Source organism: Equus caballus, unplaced genomic scaffold, assembly GCF_041296265.1.
Source record: "Equus caballus isolate H_3958 breed thoroughbred unplaced genomic scaffold, TB-T2T haplotype1-0000019, whole genome shotgun sequence".
Taxonomy (NCBI): Eukaryota; Metazoa; Chordata; class Mammalia; order Perissodactyla; family Equidae; genus Equus; species Equus caballus.
The window spans coordinates 1,260,817-1,274,004 of record NW_027222392.1 but is presented as its reverse complement, the minus strand read 5'-3'; the positions used below and the strand labels follow the sequence as shown (position 1 = coordinate 1,274,004).

Here is a 13,188-nt window from a genome sequence, read left to right as displayed (position 1 = left end):
GCACTGAGCCGGGCCGTGGATGAGCGAGGGGAGGAAAGGGCAGGCAGGATTCCGGCTGCACCGGCTGCCTCTGAGGCTGGAGTGCTTGCTTTTCAACAGGTCACAGAGTCCTGCCTTTCAGTCTCAGGGGTGTCAAGGTGGCCTTAATGCATCTTTCTCATTTCTCCCTCATTTTTCTGGATTAGCACCTCTTTTCCTCACTGTGATGGGGTCGGTCCCTCCTCCTTCTCTCTTACTCACCAAACCCACATCCTGGACACCTGAGATAAAATGTCTCAAGATATAAGAAAGAGTCAAGTGCTTTTACTCCCACCATTCTTACTGTTCCTATGTCTCTCTGCCTCTGTCTCTTTCTCTCCTCCTTAAATTAGCATGTGCTTTTGAGTTTATTGCGAGAGTTCTAAAATCCTTGGTCCAGAAGATCAGTGAGATACCTCTAAGGTGGTCACTCCAATGAACTCCAGTGAGGCAGGAGTGAGGGGCGTCATCCTGGGGTTTCCGCCTGGAGAGGAGAGTATTCCTGCTCCCCTAGGGAATGACACCGCACGAGACAGCAGGGTGCACCAGGTTTGCTTTCTACATTTGCACCATTACTGCAGGACCAGGTCACTCTGTAGCAGCTTTCCAGCCGCCTGCTGCCTGGGGAACTCATGGTAGGAAGCTATATGCCTTGCTCTTCCCTGGAGAAACAAGAAGAAAAAATCCAACACTTTTGATGGTCAGGACACCAGACACTCTTTCTGGGAGCCATGTGACAGTGTCGGTAGCAGGTCAGAAGAAACAGGATCATCCCACTTCCCCATTCATCTGGATCACTGTTGCTTCAACAAATGACACAGCAATGCAGTGAGATGCTCCACAGACTGGCTGGTGGGGATGGTTGAGTAGCAGTCAGCCCCAGAGCTGGAGCCCCAGAAATGATCAGGAATTCCATCCCCCTTGCTGTGGCTTCCTTCACTCTTCAGGCACGTCACATCCTGATGGGTCTTCCTAGGGTGCTGTTGACAGCATCCGATGTAGAAGGTGCTCTGCTCACTGCTCAGGGTGCAGCTGAGCATGGCCAAAGCTCCCAGGGAGGCAGACGCGGAGAGTAACTGAGTCACACAGGCTGACTGAGTCTGGAAACACAAACAGCCATTATGGTGGAGGGAGGGAAAGAGGGAGGGACATTTCTTCCATGTGGTTGGGAGGTAGTTTAGTGGGCTGGGGAATCAGGACCGTCCTGACCTGAGCAGTACAGGAGGAAGGGGAGGAGAGTGGAATCCAGGCCTTAGTGCAGACGCCCCGGAGCTCTGCTGAGATGGAAATGCTGCAGGTCTCTCTCATCCTCCTCAATCCCCAGAGAATAGAGCCCTTCATACAAATTTGCTCCTCTTCTCCTGGCCAACCAAACACCTCCTCGGTTCATGTTTGCCTCTCCCACCACACACACAATGTCCTGAGATCATTATTTCTGGGAGGGGTAGACCTGGGCTGAGACTGGGCTGAGAATCACCAGGAACGCCGAGACATCCAGCTCCTGGGCCCAGGGGGCAGTGAGCAGAGACCAGGGGACAGGTGTCTGGTTTCCCAGCTCTCAAAGATCCCTTGGCAGCAAGCCTACAGCGCCCCTGCTGCCCCAGGCCCAGGTCCATCATATCTGTGACCAGAGGACAGGTGACCCTGCCAGAGGCTCCTGCCTCCCCCACTGCTTTGATCACTGCCATTCCCTGAGGGCAGAGCGAGGCCCTCCTCAGGGGTAGCCTCCCACCTCATTTCAGTCTGTCGTTGTCTGCTTGGGCCTCCTCAGCAGGAATCAGAGACAGAATTCACCCCCTTTGCAAGGAGTCCTCAGGGGAAGGGGCCTCATATGCAAACCCTACATGAAGGAAAACATTCATTAGCTGAGAACAGGGACAGGTCAGCCATGAAGTCACTTCCCAGGCTGCTCAGGAATCCAGGTCCCTTTCCTCCTGCCTGACCCCTCACTAGATGCGCACAGAGGACACACGGGGGTGAGAGTTTCGAGGATGAAGGCGCACACTGGGTAGCTCCCTGGGGAATGAGGAGAAGCCCAGGGAGGAGAAGGGGAAGGGACTCCTGTGGCTGGAAGAGTCAGGAAACTCGAGGGTCCTTAGGAACTAAGGGACTAGAGAGGTTGGGAGAGGAGAAGGGATGTGAGGAGCACTCCTGAGGAAAGATCTGGGAAAAAGTCCATGTCTTTTCTTCAGGAAGTCATCACAAATGACATTCTTTGAAGCATTTTCCTCAAGCCTCTGAATCATTGTGAACAGAGCCTGGGCCCAGGGGAACGTGACATGTGTAGCTATTAGGATCAATCTTTCTTATTAGAGAGTTTTGAAAAGAATGTGGTTCATACTCAAGAACCAAAGCTCTGGGCAGGGGTGGGGAGGTTAAAAACGAGAACGATTTATATGCTTTTATCTGGCAAAATGTCCACTCTACATGATTTTGCCAGAAAGATCACCTCCAGCCAAAAATAAAACAAAAAAAACAAAAACTTTTACCAAAATAAAATAAAACAAAATAAGCAGATAATAAGATCAAATAATAAGATTTCTATAGCCAGAAAACTTTGAGAATTCTATGCACCAGATTCTTAGCTCACTTGAGTCTGGGGAGTTGTTAGGGGCAGAGAGCACATCCTGGCCATCAGTTTGGTGCGCTCTCTGTGTGTTACAGTGGGGTTGCGTTATCTTGAGATATTAATACACCAAAATGTTTAAATGGATTAGTGAAAATCTAAAGTCATTATTTAATCAAGAGTAGTCAATGAATTTTCCTGGGGGAAAAAAGCTCTATTTTAATTTTGCATTTACAATGATACCACCTCTTGAAATATTATTTTCTCTGTAAGTTTTGTTATTTTTAAACAATTTTGATTAAATCACACAACGGGGACTTTATGAAATTTTCTTCATTATTGAGCAGAAATTAATTTTTACAAAATATTTGCACCTTGAGTTTTTTTGGCACTGCTTCCTTTCTGATGATGCAGAAATGTTCATTGTGAATTTTATTTTGCTTTTCCTTCCACTTCAATAAACGAGGATTTGCAGGTCTGCCTAGTCTCTCACACACAGGATGAGGCTGCCTGTGTCCCCTCTCCCCATGGATGCTCTCTCCCTGGTGGGGCCCCCTCAGCTCTCAGGCTCAGGGCAGAGAGAGGAGCACGGGCACAGCTGACTCTCTCCCAGTTCAGGCCCCACCCTGATCCAGTACTACTCGGCCTGTGTAGTGAGGAGCATGTCTTCAATAGCAAATGTTTACTGAACACCGATCTGGTGTTGAGTCTGGGGGTTGGCAGTGGAATTCTAGGCTGTGCTAGACAGCCTCATCCCTGCTCATAGAGCTGAACCTGAAGAAGAAACACGATGGTGGGAGGCATACAGGGGGTCTCCCTTCCTCACTTTCACCACTGGAGGCAGGAGACCAGAGCAGACACTGCTGCACTCACGGGTCTGTGGGGGATTGAAGGTTTGTGGGATCACAGGGGAGCAGGGAGTCAGAGACAACACGAGAGCTGAGAGGACATGGGCAGGACTTGAAGATTCCCTGGGTTTAGGTGAAGATGTAGAGAAGTCCAAAAAGTGGATACAAACAGAGGAAGACAGAGATAAATAACATGACCCCGGAGATATGGGCTACTAGGAAAAATTGGATTAGTTAGCAGGACAAGTGCCTTAGGAATCCCAGATGTGGTTTGGTTTATCAGGTGAAGGGTCTTGCTCACTAGTTGAGCGTGACCTACTGGGAGTGCTGGAAAGGAAGACAGTGAGAGGCCATATGTCAGGAAGGTGAGAAGTGAAGAGTGGGTGAGAGAGTCAACAGAGAGAGGACAGATTCCCCTTTAGGAAAGATCGGACGGGAAGTGTAAGATGGAGGAATCTAAAGTCTAGCTGCCCTTCTCCATATGTTTCTTGTAAATGGAATCACGTTAATTTGTAGACTTTTACACAGAAGAGAAATCCAAAGCTCATAGATTTATTACCCTTGAAGACATTAACCAGTTTATTTCCAACGTAGAAAACTGGCTTCCTTGGCCCAGTCTTGGTAGAATAAATGTACTATATTTAGAAAATACTCTTTAAAATCTATTACTGTCTCACTAGTCTCCTCAATGAAATATAAGTTGAATAAATTTTTGACACGTGTTCTTACTCCATATGTTTAACTTTTGGAAAATTTTCCCTGACAATTTAGGTTACTTACTGAGATCTCTGAGAGGATCCTTCTATCTAATCTATTGACCCCGTGGTGACTGAGGACTGGAATCTTTAAGGTCAGGAATCGCTTCTCTCGAGTCCTGAAGTGATTCCCAGGAACAACTAAAACTTTGATTTTCTGATGCTATATTTTTCTAAAACTCCACCCCGACACACGTTTGTGACAATGGGCTGAAGATGCTTGGTTGGGGTCATTAGCTGACTGGTGGAAAGGAAATGAGAACATAAGAGAGATGGTAGAATTTGGGAAAAATCAATGATTCTAGTCTGAGGACATTACATGATATGATTGGATAGACAAAGGACATTCCAGAAGGACCTTGACATGTAGAGTCCAGGTGGAGGAAAAACCAGGACAATTCAACTGCGGCTCTTAATAGTTTTCTCTATGTCCTCGATGGGCAGAGTCACAGCAGAGGTAGCGTCAGGCTGAGTGCTCTCATTCCCTTGGAACTTTACTCTGTGATGTGGACACTCCCAGAAATGACACAGTGGTGGCCAAGGGAGCAGTTGCTGTGGTTTGGGAGCAAAAGGACTTCCATGTGGAGCATGTGGACAGAGGTATTGGTTCATGTGATGGTCCCTGAGTCTGGTCCACATTGGAGAGAGTGAAGGCGGGGAGAGGTGTCCGGTGAGCTTTGGAAGATGCCACCATGGAGGTTTCTTGAGCCTTCTTTACCTTCTTACTAAACCTGGGAAGAAGAGGTCATCAAGAGAAAGCTTTTTTTTTTCTTCTTTCTTCCTCTCATGAGACTACCTAAATTTCAGATCAACACGTTGTGGATGGGAATGAATCTGTCTTGTCCCGGAATTGATCTCTTGTAGGAATATCGGAAAGGCCAGGGAGCCAAGCTGTGGCTTTATGATACGGGAACAGTCTGGCCTGTGTCCCCTTCCCAGATCCGAGTGTCCACAGTACATGCCCCAACCTGAACTGACGATGAGGGTGCAGGGAAGAGTGAGGAAATGTTAGAGACCTATTTGGTAAAACTTCTATCATTTTCTTCTCCTATTTGGACTCCAAGTCTCCCAGACATGCAGTTGGCGTAGGATTGACCACACATGCTCCTGGATAGCCCTTGTGTTACCTAAACCAGTCAGACAATCCCCTCCCTGCTCACCATGGTGGAGCTGGGTGATGGTGTAAGTGAGCTCGTCCAGCCCTCCTGAAAGCTGATTTCCTGATCAGTGGAACAGGGAGGGCAAGTCTCTCTCCTTATGGACTGATTGTTGTGTGGACATGATGCCTGGGACTGCAGAGGCAAGTTTGGTCCATGTGGGAAAACAGCCTGGAGACGCTCTATATACTCATGGAGGATGTAGAGACAATCACAGAGAATCCAGCAGCGTTCATCAGCCCTGCTTACAGTTGGTCCTTGTGAAATTTTGCCATTTGTCTTCCTGATACCACAATCCAAACTTTGTAGCCCACCCTGAATTTCTGGTTCTAAACAGACCGAAGTATCCCTCTGTCCCTCCTTCCTCGGAGAGAATTCTCCAGACCAAAGACTGTTAAGCAGCCAGGTTGAAAGCCCCTGCAAGATGAGGTTCTCTCCTACGTGACGGGGGTCCCTGTGCCTGGCTCAGGGCCACTTTAAACTCACTTTAGCTCATATGTGTTTAACAATTGAAGGGACAGATTGAACTTCTGGAAAATCATATCTTCTGAATGAACGGATTAACCTAGTGATAGCATGACATACATATCTTAGAAAAATCCTCTCACTATTTTCAGTTGGTTCTAATGTAAAGCATTGCCTAAGTCCTGCCTCCCTCCTCATCCCTGCAGTGAAGGGCTGTCTTTCTTTAGGTGCATCCATCACATTTTGATTTCTAGTAGAGTTTTCTATATTTCTCCTACTAGACTGTGTTCATCCTGGGACCTAATGAGCCCATCCTAACACCTGCTTCCCAGCACATCCTTCCCCGTCCCCCAGGGGATGACTGGGATCAGGATGTGTGGACACGTCTGCCTTGACCCTGCCCAGTGGGAGAGCAGACCCCCTGCTCTGAGGCCTGGGGTTGCATCTGCAAATGAGTCTTCTCAGGGTCATCAGCCTGTCCATTCCTCTTGGCTCATTTTTCTCATCAATAGAATGGCAGATGTAGCCAATTAGGGGTTATCTATTCATGATACATAAAAGAACTTTCTGGAAGCATGTAAACACAAACCTATTACAGAATCCCACTTATTGAGTTTAAAATTAAGTAATCTGGTGGAAATTGTGGTTTTCATCTTTTCCAAAGTGGAAGATTTCTAATATGGGGGCAGCATTGCGAACGAGGGGACTGAGTTCATCCTTCACATTCTATTCCTCCAACAACATGAGAAAGTTTAACAGGCACAGGTGTAGTTTACATCAAATGTGAGATGAAAGTAAACCAGAGACGTGCATTCCTAGGACTTCTTGTGAACAGCCCCCATTTGTCAGGAGCTGATCATGTCTCCTGAAAATATAAGGTTTAAATAATCCTGTCATAAATATATGGGGTCATCATGTTGTCTCAAGTAATCGACTCACTTATGTCCCGCACTGTTCCCAAGAGCCCAGCCTCGGTTCCTCTCTTTCCCATTTTCATTCTTCAGTCCCTCCTACCTTCAAGACATGGGGACCCTGACCTTTCTTCTCCATCCCACCTGCTCCTCCCCTCCTCCAGGGCTCCTAGTCTGACATCGTATCATCCACAACCCCACCTGGTCCCTGCCTTCACTCTCCCCTCCTCCTAGTTCACCTTCTATGCAGCACCTGGATTAAATACACTTAAATCACATTCTGCTGTTTCCTTGTTCACCCCCCCTAATTCTCCCATCTCCACCAACCGCCACGCCTCTCCTCACTCTCCCAGGACATCTTTCTTTCAAAGCATGTTTTGTTTGTTTGTTCTCTCTCTTCCCCTGAGAGTGTCAGCTTCCTGAGCATGGGGACTTTCCCATATTTTCCACCTACTATCCTAAGCTCCTAACCAAAGTCTGACACATAATAGGTGTTCAATAAATTGTGTGGATGCACATCATCTGGACAGTCATCCTGAGTCAAACATAGCTGGACTCTGTGTCCTTGGTTCTTTTCTGACCCCTTGATATGGACTGAACTGTGTCCTTCAAAATCCTATGTTGAGACTCTAACCCCCAGTGTGACTGTCTTTGGGTATAAGGCATTAAAGGAGGTAATTAAGGTAAAAGAGTTCATGGGGGTGGTTCTCCTAAGCAAGTAGGGCTGGTGTCTTTCTAAAAAGAGGAAGAGAAACCAGGGGTAAGTACACAGAGAAAAAGCCATGTGAGGAGACAGTAAGAATGTACACATCTGTGGGCCAAGGAGGGTGGCCTCAGGAAAAAACAAACCTGCCAGCACCTTGATCTTGGACTTCCAGCCCGCAGAACTGTGAGAAAATACCTTTCTTTGGGTTAAGCCAACTCATCTGTGTTTTTTCGCTGTGGCAGCCCTGCTGGACTAACACACTGCATGGATGCTGTGGCCAGCGCAGCCTGCCCCCACATCCAGGAATGTTTGCTCGATTTGAGAAAATCAATAATGTGTTCAAACCAGACACAGGCAGCGGGGGAAGAATGGGAGAGGACGAGGACACAGTCTCTAAACAAAGCACCCTGGATTGAGTCATAGAAAGTTTGGGGCCAAACAAACCAAGGAAGCAGCTGATGTGGCCGAGGAGTGGGGGCTGCGCAGGGAAGCCCCATGGTTGGGGGGGAAGCAGGTTTCTGTCTCACTTCCCCACAGGCCTGGAGCACTGTGTGAGCACTCAGGCTGTCATCATAGCACTCACAGTAATAATCAGCGTCGTCCTCAGACTTGAGCCCAGTGATGGTCAGGGTGGCCGAGTTGCCAGACTTGGAGCCAGAGAATCCTTCTGGGACCCCAGATGGCCGTTTGCTGTTATCATAGATGATGAGTTTGGGGGCCATTCCCGGGAGCTGTTGGTACCAGTGCACATCATAATCACCGATGTGGGAGCTGCTTCCAGTGCAGGAGATGGTGACCCTCTGGCCCAGGTTCCCAGACACTGAGGCCGGCTGAGTCAGCACAGACTGGGCCCAGGATCCTAGAAGAGGGAAAGACACAGAGATGGTGATGCTGGGGTCTAGAAACAAGATGAGAAAGCAGGGTGACATGTATCTTCCCAGGGTCCCTTGTCCCCATAACTAGTCACCTGTGCAGAGAACAATGAGGGTGAGGAGACGGGTCCAGGCCATGGTGGAGGTCATCACCGATTCCCACCGTCTGTGGCCCCACAGCTGAAGCAGAGCTTCTCCCAGATCTCTCCCTTCCCCTCTTCATACTCTAACAGAGGGAGGGCCCACACATGCAAATCAGACCCTCCCAGCTTTCTGATCTCTCACTGGGCCTTGGTTCAGGTCTCACTGCCTAACAATGGCCAGGGAGTGGGGAGTTCACAGCTGTGATCCCTGAACAGAGGGCACCAGGCAGTGCCAGGGGGCTGGTCCCAGCTGTGATCAGCCACAAAAACCTCAGGAACGAGCACTGAGCACCCCCTGGTGTCCAGGCCATGATTCATCAGGTGTGACACAGTGACTAAAGCCAATTAGAAACAGCTCTGGTCCCCACTGCTCTGTCCACTCTCCCCTTGCCTTAGGGTCAGGACAGGTGGCCCCTCATGTTGCCTCCCCACCACCTAAAGGCAGTCTTTATGCTCTGCTCAGCCTCCTCAGGGGTGAGCATGTTCGTGTCGCCGTTGGCTGTTCAGCGGACAGGACTGAGGTGGTGTCTCTTATCAAACTCCTCTTAGATCAGGATCAAGAACAGAGCAGTGACCGGCCCCATGGAGGGAGGTCCCCTTCTGTGCAGGACCCAGATTCTTTCCTCGTATGTGATCCCTCCCTTGTTAGAGATTAAGCAGTGCATCTCCAACACTCAAAAACTTTGCTCCAAAGCTTCTATTCCTGCTGAAATATAAGGACTTTGATTTTTGCTATGCTCTGTGACCAATACTTACCATTTACTGGTCTCCTCACTAATGTATGAGTTGAATAAAATATTTTACACTGGTTCATTCTATACTTGTATGAGAGTCAGGTGTTTACCTTTTTGATTCAGGGTCACTCTGATCCCAACGCCCGAACATAGAAGTGGTAGGTGACTGGGATAGAGCACCTGTCACCTGGACCCCATGAGGTGGAGAATCTCAGCAATGACCCCTCACTGACCTCGTGGAGCATGTGCTTGGGGATGGGGGTAGAAGGGGCCAGGAATGGAGCATGCATCCAGAGACTCATGAGCTGACCCTCTGGGACTCGTCCTCACCTGAGGGACACGGTAGATGGTGGAGAGGAATGCATGTGATGATTGGCACCAGCTACTACTGTGGTTTCTTGAACCTTAATCATCCTCTCACTCCCTCTAGAGAGAGGATGTCCTCATGAGGGATTTTTGCTTCTTTCTACTTCTCCTGAGAATATTGAATTTCAGATTGATGCCTCACTGATGGAAGTGGGTGTGATTTTACCTGAGATCGATCCTTTGCAGACCATTAGAAAGGTCTGGGAGCCAGAAGCAGAGTTGTGTGAGACAGGAACCTGTGGCCTGTGTCCCCGGTTCAGCTCCCAGTATCCACAGTGCTAGGATCAACATGAACTAACGATGGCAATGGAGGACAGAGTGATGTGCTTGGTGGGGACCACTTAGGCAAACATTTTGCCTTTTCTTGTCCTCTCTAGACCCCTAATTTCCTAACCATGTGGTGAGCATGTGAAAAACCCCCACTGCAGCTCCAGAAATAGGCCTTTAATTTCCCAAACCGATCAGAAAATCCCCTCCTGGGATGCCATGACGGAATCAGGGGAAATGGTCTAAGTGCTCTGGTCTGGACCTCATGACAACCAGGATTCCTGTTCAATGGATCAGGGAGGGAAGTCTCTCTCATTCAACAGGATTTGTTGTGTGGATGCGATACCTAGGACTGCAGGGACATTTTTGATCCATGTGATAAATCAGCCTGTGGACACAAGAGATAATGGAGAGAGAACATCTCAAGTGAATCTCAGAGAAGAAGGAGTGAAGCTTATTGAGATTCCACACTTGACAACTAAAGAGAAAACTTTCCTGTGTCACCACTGAACACAGCAGGAAGGTTGTTGTCAACATTTCCATCACTGGGATGAGCTCAGGACCTCAACCCCACATCATTGTCCATGAACCTTCAGCCAGGAGGTACAGCTCACTCAGGTCCCATCCTCTTTCCAAGAACCAGACTCCAAACCTCTTCCCCACATCCCATTCTTTACCTCTTGCCTCCAAAAATCGCACAGTAGCTGATGATCTTTCTTCACCTCTCCTGATCTACTCTTCATCCAGGATGCCAGTCTAATCTTTGTAGCAAATCCACAACCCCCGAAAGGTCTCTGCCTTCACTCTCACCACCTACCCACTCATCTTCCTTGTAGCATCAGGACTTCATAAACTTAATCAGATTTCATATATTCCATGTCAAATCCTCTAATGGTTCCTATTCCCCATTTAGCCCAGCCAATTGTTGGTGTTTCCTAAATGGCGTGGACGGATGTACCTATGAACATTCGGCTACCCTGCATCAAACACAGCTAGACTATGTGTCTCTGGTTTTTCCCTGACCCATCGTGGACTCTGGCCTCATGGCAGCCTGACCTTGACATTGAGGAATATCTGATGAATGTGAGATGATCAGATAACTTGTTGCTGCCAAGGATGGGCTTTGGGAGCATAAACTGAGAAGATGGGGCTACAAGCTGTACACCATGTTCCCTAGACTGGGTATGAGAACCTAGTTTTAGGCCAAACAAACAAAGGTATCAAAAAGCCACACTTCAATGAGAAAACTCAATGCCCAAGTCTGCAAGAGCCAGTAGAGCATTCTCTGTGCCTGCTTTTCCCAGAACACTGCCCTCTCAGGACTTGTCCAACAGCACCTCTGCTGGTCTCAGATCCAGGGGCCAGTGCCTCTGACTCCACTCAACTCTCCTGGAGGATGTCCTGATTTTGCTCACAGATCATTGTGATGTCACTACCCAGAAGAGCAAAACAAGTAGGTCGTTTCATGGGATTTGAGTCTGAGACATTAATTGCCTGTAGATAACCAATGACCTCCGGATGGATAAATACGGGATGCATCGCACAGTCCTCATGGCGCCAGATATTTCAGGTTTACCCAACATTTTATTTTGCTTCTGCCATATGTCTGGAGCATCTTAAACCAAGTTCAAGGCCTAAGACTCTACAGTGTACTCTGTTGGTTCATACTGGTGAGAAATCTGTCTGGGATATCCTGACAGGCTGATTTCTGTTGTTGTTGTCACCGTTATTGTTGCTGTTGTTGTTGTGAGGGATTCCTGTTAGACCCCCCAACCCCACTGCACAAGTGCTGGTCATGCCTTCTCTAGTGGCCACTGGAACACGGTGCTGTTGGAGAAAGGCGCCCTCCCTCCTGCTGATCACTCTGGGCTCATTTGCCCTTAATGGCTGTTCTGGAGATTTATTCTTTCTTCTTTTGAATCTGTGATATATTTATGGTAGTTTTTCCCATTTTAGTCGTTTTGTCAATGTTTTTAGTCTGAAGATTGATAAGTAAACCATTACTATGTGCATCTCTCTTTTTTGAGGTCCGTCCTCCCTCCTTGACTTAGTGGCATCCAAGATGTGTTACACAACTCACACTGGGCCCTGACCAGGTTTACTTGGTAGCTGCTCCATATGCTGATGTGATTAATGAACACGGCTGTCTGTAAATTGTTTTGTAATATCAGGGCTCTCTGTGATAAGGAGGGTTGGGTCATAGGCTCTAGATCCCAATGACCTGAGATGCTTTCAAACATCTCCCCCTCCAAAATAAAATAAACACACAAAAAATCTGTAGCTGTAAAACCGGTAAGATTTGTGGGATTAAACTGGGGAAAGTGAGGAGGTGATGGGTGTGAGAACTCAGGGCATGATCAGCAAAGCCTGGGCCAGGCTCATGGGACATGTAGGGGACTGAGCAGAGGAGGACCTGGGTCTCCTGGCTCTCGCTGGCTGACTTCTCTTCTCCATGCATGCACGAGGCAGGGAGGTGCTTGTATAGGTTCTGGTGACAAAATGATTTGCTTGCATTGGAAAACCAGTAATAAAATGGGGGGTTTTTTTTGTTTTTTTTTTGCATCCATACAGGTGGACTGACTAAAAAGCATCAGACCCTCTGGTTTTAGTAGCACAAGTAACAGCAGAAGCCAAAACCTGGGCTGGTGTTGCCTCCAGGCAGGGACAGAGGAGAGTTAGGTCAGACTGGGGAGTGGATCTCACTCCCCACGGACTAGGATTGGCATCGAGGTTGCATGCAGCTGTTTGACAGTGACAATCAGCCTCATCCTCTGGCTGGAGCCTGCAGTAGTCAAGGAGGTTATCTTTACAGACCTGGATCTGGAGATTGGTCTGGAACCCCTGCTGTCCTAGGACACACACTTAGGAGCTCTTTCTGGGAATCCTTGATGCTGATTTCCATTGTAACCTATGTTTCTGTTGATTCCCTTAAAGGAGACGGTTTGGGTCCTTCTAAAGAGCTTCCTGGGTTGGATTGACTTCATGCACATATCGGGGAGTTTCTGCTCGCTCATATTCCACTGTCCTTCTCTTACACTTTGTCTAATTGGAAAGGTCCACTGAGATACAAGAGGAGAGAAGAACTCAAGTGTGTACCTGTAGGCTCCAGATCACACACCGGAGGGAGTCCCATGTGCCCTGAGGGGGATCGGCGGTAGGAAAGTCACAACTGTGGGACATACTTCACCCAGCTTCCATGCTGCAGGCTCACCATTTTAGTCTCCCCTTCTTGCTGACATCACAACCGTATGTCCAGGCACCCAGCAAGTGTGTCAGGCCAGCTCTGTGCCTGGAATTCCTCCTGGGATGTTTCTCACAACATCTTACATCTTAATCTTTTGTGCTTGAACACAGTGAGCCTCAGCCAGATCTGAGCACAA

General features: G+C 48.2%; 1 protein-coding gene across 1 annotated transcript in view; it reads right to left on the bottom strand.

The window, feature by feature from the left end:
• LOC138922938 (rho GTPase-activating protein 20-like) overlaps positions 1-13,188 on the bottom strand; it is an 85,013-nt gene that overhangs the window by 54,109 nt on the left and 17,716 nt on the right. The window contains exon 2 of the mRNA XM_070259396.1: positions 8,010-8,285. The gene's annotated coding sequence lies outside the window, so the exon portion shown is untranslated. The remainder of the gene's footprint in view (positions 1-8,009; positions 8,286-13,188) is intronic.